An 8,578-nucleotide genomic window follows, 5' to 3' on the forward strand; every position below is an offset into this window, starting at 1 on the left:
TTTCACCACTCATGAAGTACTCCCCCCCACCAGGTGGGCACTAGAGGCTAGAACCCCAGTCCTTGTGCATGGTAATGTGTGCAGTCAACCAGGTGCCCCACTGCCTGGACCTAAGTACTGTAATTTTATAATCTTGTAAATAATTGAGTCACTAGTAAAAGAAAAAAAAATCAGAAAAAAAAAGGTGTTATGGACCAAAGTTGCCAGTCTAATAAGGTAAATGCTTCAAAGATGGAAAATTAGGTTAAAATTCTTAAGTGTTACAGGAATTCAGGGGGGGAAATGAAGAATTAGATAGAAGCTGGGACTGAGATTATCCTTAGCATTAAATTTTGTTCTTATATTATCTTTATTTATTTGATACAGACAGAAATTGAAAGGGAAGGGGGAGGTAGAGAGGGAGAGAGAGAGAGAGGTAAAAAAAATAGAGAGAGGTAAAGAGAGAGAGAGACCTGCAGTCTTGCTTCACCATTTGTGAAGCTTTCCCCCTGCAAGTGGGGACTGATGGCTCAAACTTAGGTTGTTGTGCATTGTAATGTGCACTCAACCAGGTGCACCACCACTGGGCCCCAATCCTTAACAAAGCAAAAATGATTTGCTATCTGATTTTTGAGCCATTCATTCTCAGCATCCACACAGAGACACACCATTTTTGATGGGAGTGAAGAGGGTCAGATGATAGATAGCTAATCCATTAGAGCACACACATTGCCATGCACAAAAAGCAGTGCTGTAGTGTCTCTCTCCTCTCTCCCTCTTTCTCTCTGTGTGTCTCTGTCTATGGGGATGCTGAAAATGAAAGGCTCAAAAACCAGATAACAAATTGTTTTTGTTTTGGGAGGTTTCCAAATATCTAGGTTTTTTATTTATTTTTTTGTTTTATTTATTTAATTCAATTTATTTATTTATTTTTACCAGAACACTCATCAGCTCTGGTTTATGGTGGTGCAGGGGATTGAACCTGGGACTTCGAAGCCTCAGGCATGACAGTCTGTTTGCATAACCATTATGCTATCTACCCCTGCCCCAAATATCTGTTTTTCAAACCTGGAAGAAGCTGCTTACATTGCCAACTGAAAATAACACTAGCAATATTTTTTTAATATTTATTTATCCCCTTTTGTTGCCCTTGTTGTTTTATTGTTGTAGTTATTATTGTTGTTGTTGTTGCACAGGACAGAGAGAAATGGAGAAAGGAGGGAGACACAAAGAGGGGGAGAGAAATACAGACACCTGCAGACCTGCTTCACCATCTGTGAAGCGAACCCCCTGCGGTGGGGAGCCAGGGATCCTTACACCAATTCTTGTGCTTTGCACCACCTGCGCTTAACCCGCTGCGCTAACGCCCAACTCCCAGCAATATTTTTATTATTATTATTTATTTTATTATTTTTTATTAACAACAGCATTAATAATAACTACAACAATAAAACAACAAGGGAATAAATAAATAAATATTAAAAAAAGAAAATAAAAATATTAAGAGTTCAATTTATATTACACATTTTGGTTGCAGAGATGTCTGCTGTGGTACTCAATAAAAGATTTCTTTAAAAATGTGAATTATTTATTTAATATTTACTTATTTATTTATTCCCTTTTGTTTCCCTTGTTTTATTGTTGTAGTTATTGTTGATGTTGTCGTTGTTGGATAGGACAGAGAGAAATGGAGAGAGGAGGGGAAGACAGAGAGGGGGAGAGAAAGATAAACACCTGCAGACCTGCTTTACTGCCTGTGAAGTGACTCCCCTGCAGGTGGGGAGCTGGGGGCTCAAACTGGGATCCTTAAGCCGGTCCTTGAGCTTTGCACCATGTGTGCTTAACCCGCTGTGCTCCCGCCCGACTCCCCAATAAAAGATTTTTAAGCAACAAATAAAAAAAAAATTAAAAAAGATTTAAAGCATAAAAACATGCTACATTAAGACTAAATTAATTTTTTATTTATTCTATGTTTGATAGGACAGAGAGAAATTGGGAGGGACAGAGACAGAGAGACAGTTGCAGTACTTGCTTCATTGCTTGTGAAGCTTTGCCCCTGCAGGGGGCTCAAACCCAGGCCCTTGCACATGGCAATGTGTATGCTTAACCATCATCCAGCCCCTAAGATTAGATTTTTCATTTGCTTGTTTGTTTTTGTTAATGCAGTACAAGGGAACAAACTTGGAGCTTAATGAATGTGCTCCTCCCGCTGAGCCACCCACTGTAGCCCGATTTTTCTATTATATATATGTTTTTCTTTCCTTCAGATAGAGGGTGAGAGACAGAGAAAGGAGAGACATTACAGCATTGCTCCACCTCTCCTGAATTTCCCCCTTGCAGGCATTCCCATGTGTTGGTCCAGGGCTTGAACCCAGGTCCTTGCACATGGTAATGTGTGCACGCTGCTGGATGAGCCATCTGTCAGCCCACTGTATGTTTTTTTTTTCTTTTTTTTCTTCTAAACCACCACTGTATGTTTTTATGAAAGGAAGAGAGAGTTTGAAAAGAGAATGAGAAAGGCACCAAAGCACTGTCCCACTTGTCTGCATTCTTACTGTTAGCATATGTGCCAGGAACCATTTCTCTGCTTGATAGATGATAAGCTTTGAAACAATGGAAGCCCTCGAGACAGGTTTTATTTCCCCTCTGGGCAGGCCATTTCCCCTCAGGTAAACCATTTATCAGTAATCAAGTGAGACAACACACAGTTGTGGTAATAAACATGGTTTCGGCCATTGTTTGTTGCACGGAACATTCCACTTTGAAGTTTGCTCCCCCTCCTCCTCCTCCAGGATCTCCCCCCCCTTTCCCAAAGCCTTATAATGCCTGTGAACACAATAAAATTTTGCAGCTTGATCAGAAACTTGTCTTGCTGTCGTTCTTTTGTGTCTCTTGTCCCTGTCATTCCAGGTCTTTAGGTTCCTAGCCCCTGTTCACCGCCCCGCTGGTCGGGGCATCTGGCGCCCGGACGTGGGGTGAAGAAACCTTCTGGACCTAGGAACTCCACTGATCGAGAGGATAGGCCTATCCGAATTCAATGGGTCACTGCGGCCGAGGGAGTAACGCAAAGACTCGCAGAGATCGCCACAGACCTACCCGACCGTGAGTCGCATCTGGAGGAGTGTCACAGCAGCTGAGGTAAGCAAAACCATGGGACATGAATTTAGCAAACAAGATTTATTCATTAAAGGACTCAAGGAGTCACTCAAGACATGAGGAACTAGGGTTAAAAAGAAAGAATTAAAGAAGTTTTTAGACTATATTGGAAATATTTGCCCCTGGTTCCCCCAGGAAGGCACTATAGATGAGAAATGTTGGAGGAGAATTGGTGACTGTCTTAATGATCACTATCAGTCTTTTGGTCCTGAACGTGTACCTGTTTCTGCCTTTTGTTACTGGAATTTAATTAATGATATCTTAAAAATTTATAATAACCACTCTGATATTAAAAACCTTATTACAGAGGGTGAAAAGGTCCCCCGGCAACTTTCACGTCCGCCGTCCAGGACAAAGACCCCATCCGCATGCCCTTTTGTGATTATTGATCTTGATCCCCCAGTACCCAGTCAAAATAAAAGCCTCCCAGCACCCAATGAAAGTAAAAGCCCTGTCCCCCTCCCTATAGGTCCCACCTCACTCACTAAAGTTCCCTCCATTGACCCTCCTATTGCTAATTCACATGAGGATAAAACCCAGCATTCTTTCCCCCACCTCTATCCAGTTTTACAAAACCCCCCCTCTCCTGAAGCACTTCCCGTGGAGGATGAGGCTTTGCTAGAAAAAGAGGCTGCCAAATACCACAATCCTGATTGGTGTCCTCCTCCCTTTAATCCCCCTCCCTACATCATTCATGCCCCCGCTCTCCAGCCTGACCCTCTCCTTGACAATCCCTCCATCAGGCGGGCACGCTCAGGAGCCCTTACAGAAATTTCCACCCTCTGCAAGGTCCTTGCTGACTGGAAAGAGCAGCTTCAATTAATGAAAGAAATAGCTGCAGTTACAGAAGAACTTACATTTTTAGCCTCACCAAAAAACCTAAGCCCAATCCCTAAAACTAAAACTAAACCATCCAAATCAAAACCGGTTTTGGCTTTCCCTATTACTCGGAGCCAGACTCAAACTGACCCTGCACATGAAGCTTCTATAGAAATAGAAAACCCTGAAGGCCCCCCCGCAACTAGCACAAAAAACAGCTTCCCTTATAAAATTTAAAAAAAAAAAAGAGCATTTACAATTAGTTAAAGAACTGTGGGCTCTTGATTTGGCATTATCTTAAAACTAGTCAGCCAAAAAAGATCCAGCTTTTTCCCTCTGGCTTCCCCCCAGAGCTCTCAGAAAGTGTTAAACCAGTTCTGAGTGAGATCTTATCTGGCTAACAAGCTATTCCTTAAAGAAAAAATGAAATCAATCAAACAAGACGTTCTATTTAACTTAAAAGCTATTAATCAGAAAACCAGCACACACATTTGATAGAAATTTAATGATTTGTTTCTTTAAAATTGTAAAATGTACCTTAGCCCAGAAAAAGAACTTCCAAAGATTTTTCTCCGTGTGGTGGTAAAGTAAGCCCACCTGTCTGTCTGTGCAGCCAATCACGGCACAGAGCTACTGCTCCACAGATTGGCAAAGACTTCAGTCAATCATTCTTAGCCACAAACGCCCCTCCTGGGAGGCTGTGAGTTAGAAATCCGAAAGCCGCTTTCCAAAGGGAAAATTTTTCTTTTCACCAAGAATGTCTGTTTTAAGTCTGTCTGCTAACCTTGTGTTCATTAAGGTGTGTTAACCCCTAAGTAACTAAAGTTTGTTTTAAGTTTTAAATAAGATTTAGTTAAGCTAAATGTGATTTTAAAGATCCCGACTCATAGAGTTGGCACACCTTTACCAAAGTAAAATATAGGACAGTTTCGTCCTTCTGATAGCTAATATCAGCATCAATTCATTAGTTAAAAGATTTTCTGAGATCTCTAGGCATGATAAAACGCCTCTGTAGTCTCTCTCACTCTTGTAAAAATTCTAAATATTACCAGCACCCCAATACCAACTGCCACTGTTTGTTAATTTGTTAATTCCATGCTTGAACTGGCTTTCTAATAACACAGTCAGTGTAGAGCAGTGGCCTTGCCAGGAAAAAAAAGGGTTAAACGTGCTATTCCTGGCCTGATAAAAAATTTTCATTTGGCAGATGTGATTCAACAAAATTATTTAGTGTAAAATGGTCATCTAAAAGAAATGTTAACAGTAAAAATTTATTTTAACATTTCAGCTATAAGGTTTATTTTAGCTTTTTAAGTTACCTATCCAAATCAAAGTGAAAGATCAATTAAGTTGTGTACCCACCCTTGTTCATAGCTGCCCTAAGGGTGTGATAGCTTAGTGATAAACAAAGATCCTAACAAACAAAGTTTAACATTTTACTTAAAATTGTTTAAGACTGGGAGTCGGGCTGTAGTGCAGCAGGTTAAGCGCAGGTGGCGCAAAGCACAAGGACTGGCATAAGGATCCCGGTTCAAACCCCAGCTCCCCACCTGCAGGGGAGTCGCTTCACAAGCGGTGAAGCAGGTCTGCAGGTGTCTGTCTTTCTCTCCCCCTCTCTGTCTTCCCCTCCTCTCTCCATTTCTCTCTGTCCTATCCAACAACGACAACAACAATAATAACTACAACAATAAAACAACAAGGGCAGCAAAAGGGAATAAATAAATAAAATTTAAAAATCTTAAAAAAATTAAAAAAAAATTGTTTAAGACTGGCTTGGGTTAGTAAAAGACAACACAATGGTTATGTTAATTATTTACATGCAGAGGCTTTTGCTCTGGTCTTCCTCTTTATATCTTTCTGCTTTTAAAAATTATCTGGTTTGTTTTAAGACGCTGTCAGAGATTTATTCTTGGCAAATGATGTTTTTGGTCTGATAGAAGATTTGTCTTGGCAAATCCTGATTTAACAAAATTAGTATTTTGAACATTTAAGCCATGAGGTTTTATTTTAGCCTTTTAAGTTGCCATATTAGAGTCCTAAGGAGCAAAATCTATTAAGACTTTTATAGCTACACTTACTCATGATAGCCTTGTGATGAGTAAAGATCTTAGTAAACTAAAGGTATAATAGTGTGTTTAAACTGTCTAATCAGTTTAAAATAATGCTAAAAAATGGTAAACATTTTATCATGTCAACACATTAGGTATTGACTTTCTATAACATATTGGTATATTCTAATAAAGAGCCTTCTAAAATCATATGAAAGAACTCAAGCCAATTCTAACCATTAGATCATCAATTAAGTTGGTACAAGTTCTCTCCCTAAGTAAATAATTATAGGTACATCTGCACATGAAGAACTGACTGCTCATATGGTAAGATTTAAAACTAAACATTTTTCATTTTTTATTTATGGGTGTGTGATGACTCCTAAAGTCACTCATATCCTAAAAATTTTTCTCATTTTTTTTACAAGCTTCTTAAAATTTTAACACTTGACCTGCCATAGTGAGAGCACTTTACTGGCTCCTGCATTGTTTAATTAAGATATTGCTATTCAGACTTTTAAGATTAATCTCCATTGATAAAAGCCAATGCTCTCTGACAGATTGATGTAATTCACCTGCCCATGTTTAGTAAACAAAAACATTTTTTTTTCTCAGTTGATATTTCTAAATTTAAGTGGGCTACAGCTCAAACAAGAAAAACTAAAACCCTTAAGCTTAATTAATAAAAAAAGGAGAATGCACCCCCCAGTATTCAGTTGGCTAAAGTGTCAATGAAGTAACTATACTAAACCTTTTTTATATTTACAAAAATTCAAATTGTCCATTTATTGTATCTCATTGACAAAGCCACCCACTTTTCCAGTCACAGAGACATATTCTTTTTCTCTTTTTCAACACTGGATGTCCATGTTTGTTTTCCTTTTATTATGGTGGATGACATTATTGCTCTTGCAAAATCCACAGAGTCCCTGTTGGCAAGTCCTTACCACAAAGGACGCCATGGCAGTATATACTCCAGCTAACCTCACCAGCCTATCCAAGTCTTCTCTTTCTGCTGACCTACCACTGCTGACTTCATCTTTGCATGTTTATTGACTGCTCACTTTTCTCAAAATATTCCTCATGTTCAAGGAACCTCACCTAATGTGTATGCACCTCCTCTGTATTTTGGTACAACACCATCCTATATTTTCATGTCAGTTCTTCTCTACCTGGTCCTTGCCTCCCAGTTTTGCTTGTTCCACAGCTGACCCTCTATGAAGAAGAAAAATTTCACCACCAGAGGACCAGATGTGCTGTGTTTCTTCCCCTGGACATCACATCCACTGACTGCTTCCCTTAGACTTGCTGGTGGCGCGCTAGGACACTTTGATGCCCCTATGAGACCCCCGATTAGTCTTTTGTTAATGATTACCTTAGGACCCTTTATTTTTAATAAGATTACTGATTTTATAAAATGGCAGATTGACTCCTTGGCATCAAAACCTTTGCAAATACATTATCACAGACTTGATTTGGCTGACAGAGGCCTGGCTGAACCTGAGGGTGACAGACCTCCTTTTTGGATGTCATAAAACTCAGAACTATGCATTGAGGCATCCAACTTTGGCAGGGCAAGGACACCAGTAAGGGGGTGTAAGGCAAAGCACTGCAGGGGGAGGACCCTATAGTCTGCCTCTGAGTCCCCCGTGAAGCAAACCTGATTTGCATGGAGGTTGGTGTCAACAACAAAAATTGTTTCCCTAGAAACTATGGCTCTCCCTCCCCTCCCCAAAAAGACACCAAAAGCCTTATAAGATGCGAGAAGATTGGTTTTGCACTCACCCCGCGGGAGGAATCAGGTCAATACTTTCCCCCTCTGGTTGGTTATGCCCACCAAACCTGCTGTTAAGGTCTCTACCCCTCACCCCTGATTGCCTGCCTCAAGTTAAATTATAACGAAGGGATGAGATGCCAGGAACCATTTCTCTGCTTGATAGATGATAAGCTTTGAAACAATGGAAGCCCTCGAGACAGGTTTTATTTCCCCTCTGGGCAGGCCATTTCCCCTCAGGTAAACCATTTATCAGTAATCAAGTGAGACAACACACAGTTGTGGTAATAAACATGGTTTCGGACATTGTTTATTGCAAGGAACATTCCACTTTGAAGTTTGCTCCCCCCCCTCCTCCTCCAGGATCTCTCCCCCCTTCCCAAAGCCTTATAATGCCTGTGAACACAATAAAATTTTGCAGCTTGATCAGAAACTTATCTTGCTGTCATTCTTTCGTGTCTCTTGTCCCTGTCATTCCAGATCTTTAGGTTCCTAGCCCCTGTTCACCGCCCCGCTGGTCAGGGCACATATGCTGATGGGATTGAATCCAGGGCTTCTTGAATAGAACTCATATGCTTTTTAGGAGTATAGGGCAAGATACTTGAAAACTACTATGATGAAAGATCCATGAGCAAGGTGGAGCAAGGCCTAATTATAGAGATACTTGGAAGCTAAGTGGATTTAGGCTTGATGAGACGACATGACTACCCATAAGCTCAACTTTCTCTTCTTTAAATGGGGATTATTCGGGCTTTTGAATATAAGAAACAGTTAACAGGTGTCTGAGAGGTGGCACAGTGGG

The sequence above is a fragment of the Erinaceus europaeus genome, unplaced genomic scaffold (assembly GCF_950295315.1).
Source record: "Erinaceus europaeus unplaced genomic scaffold, mEriEur2.1 scaffold_689, whole genome shotgun sequence".
NCBI classification, from domain to species: Eukaryota; Metazoa; Chordata; class Mammalia; order Eulipotyphla; family Erinaceidae; genus Erinaceus; species Erinaceus europaeus.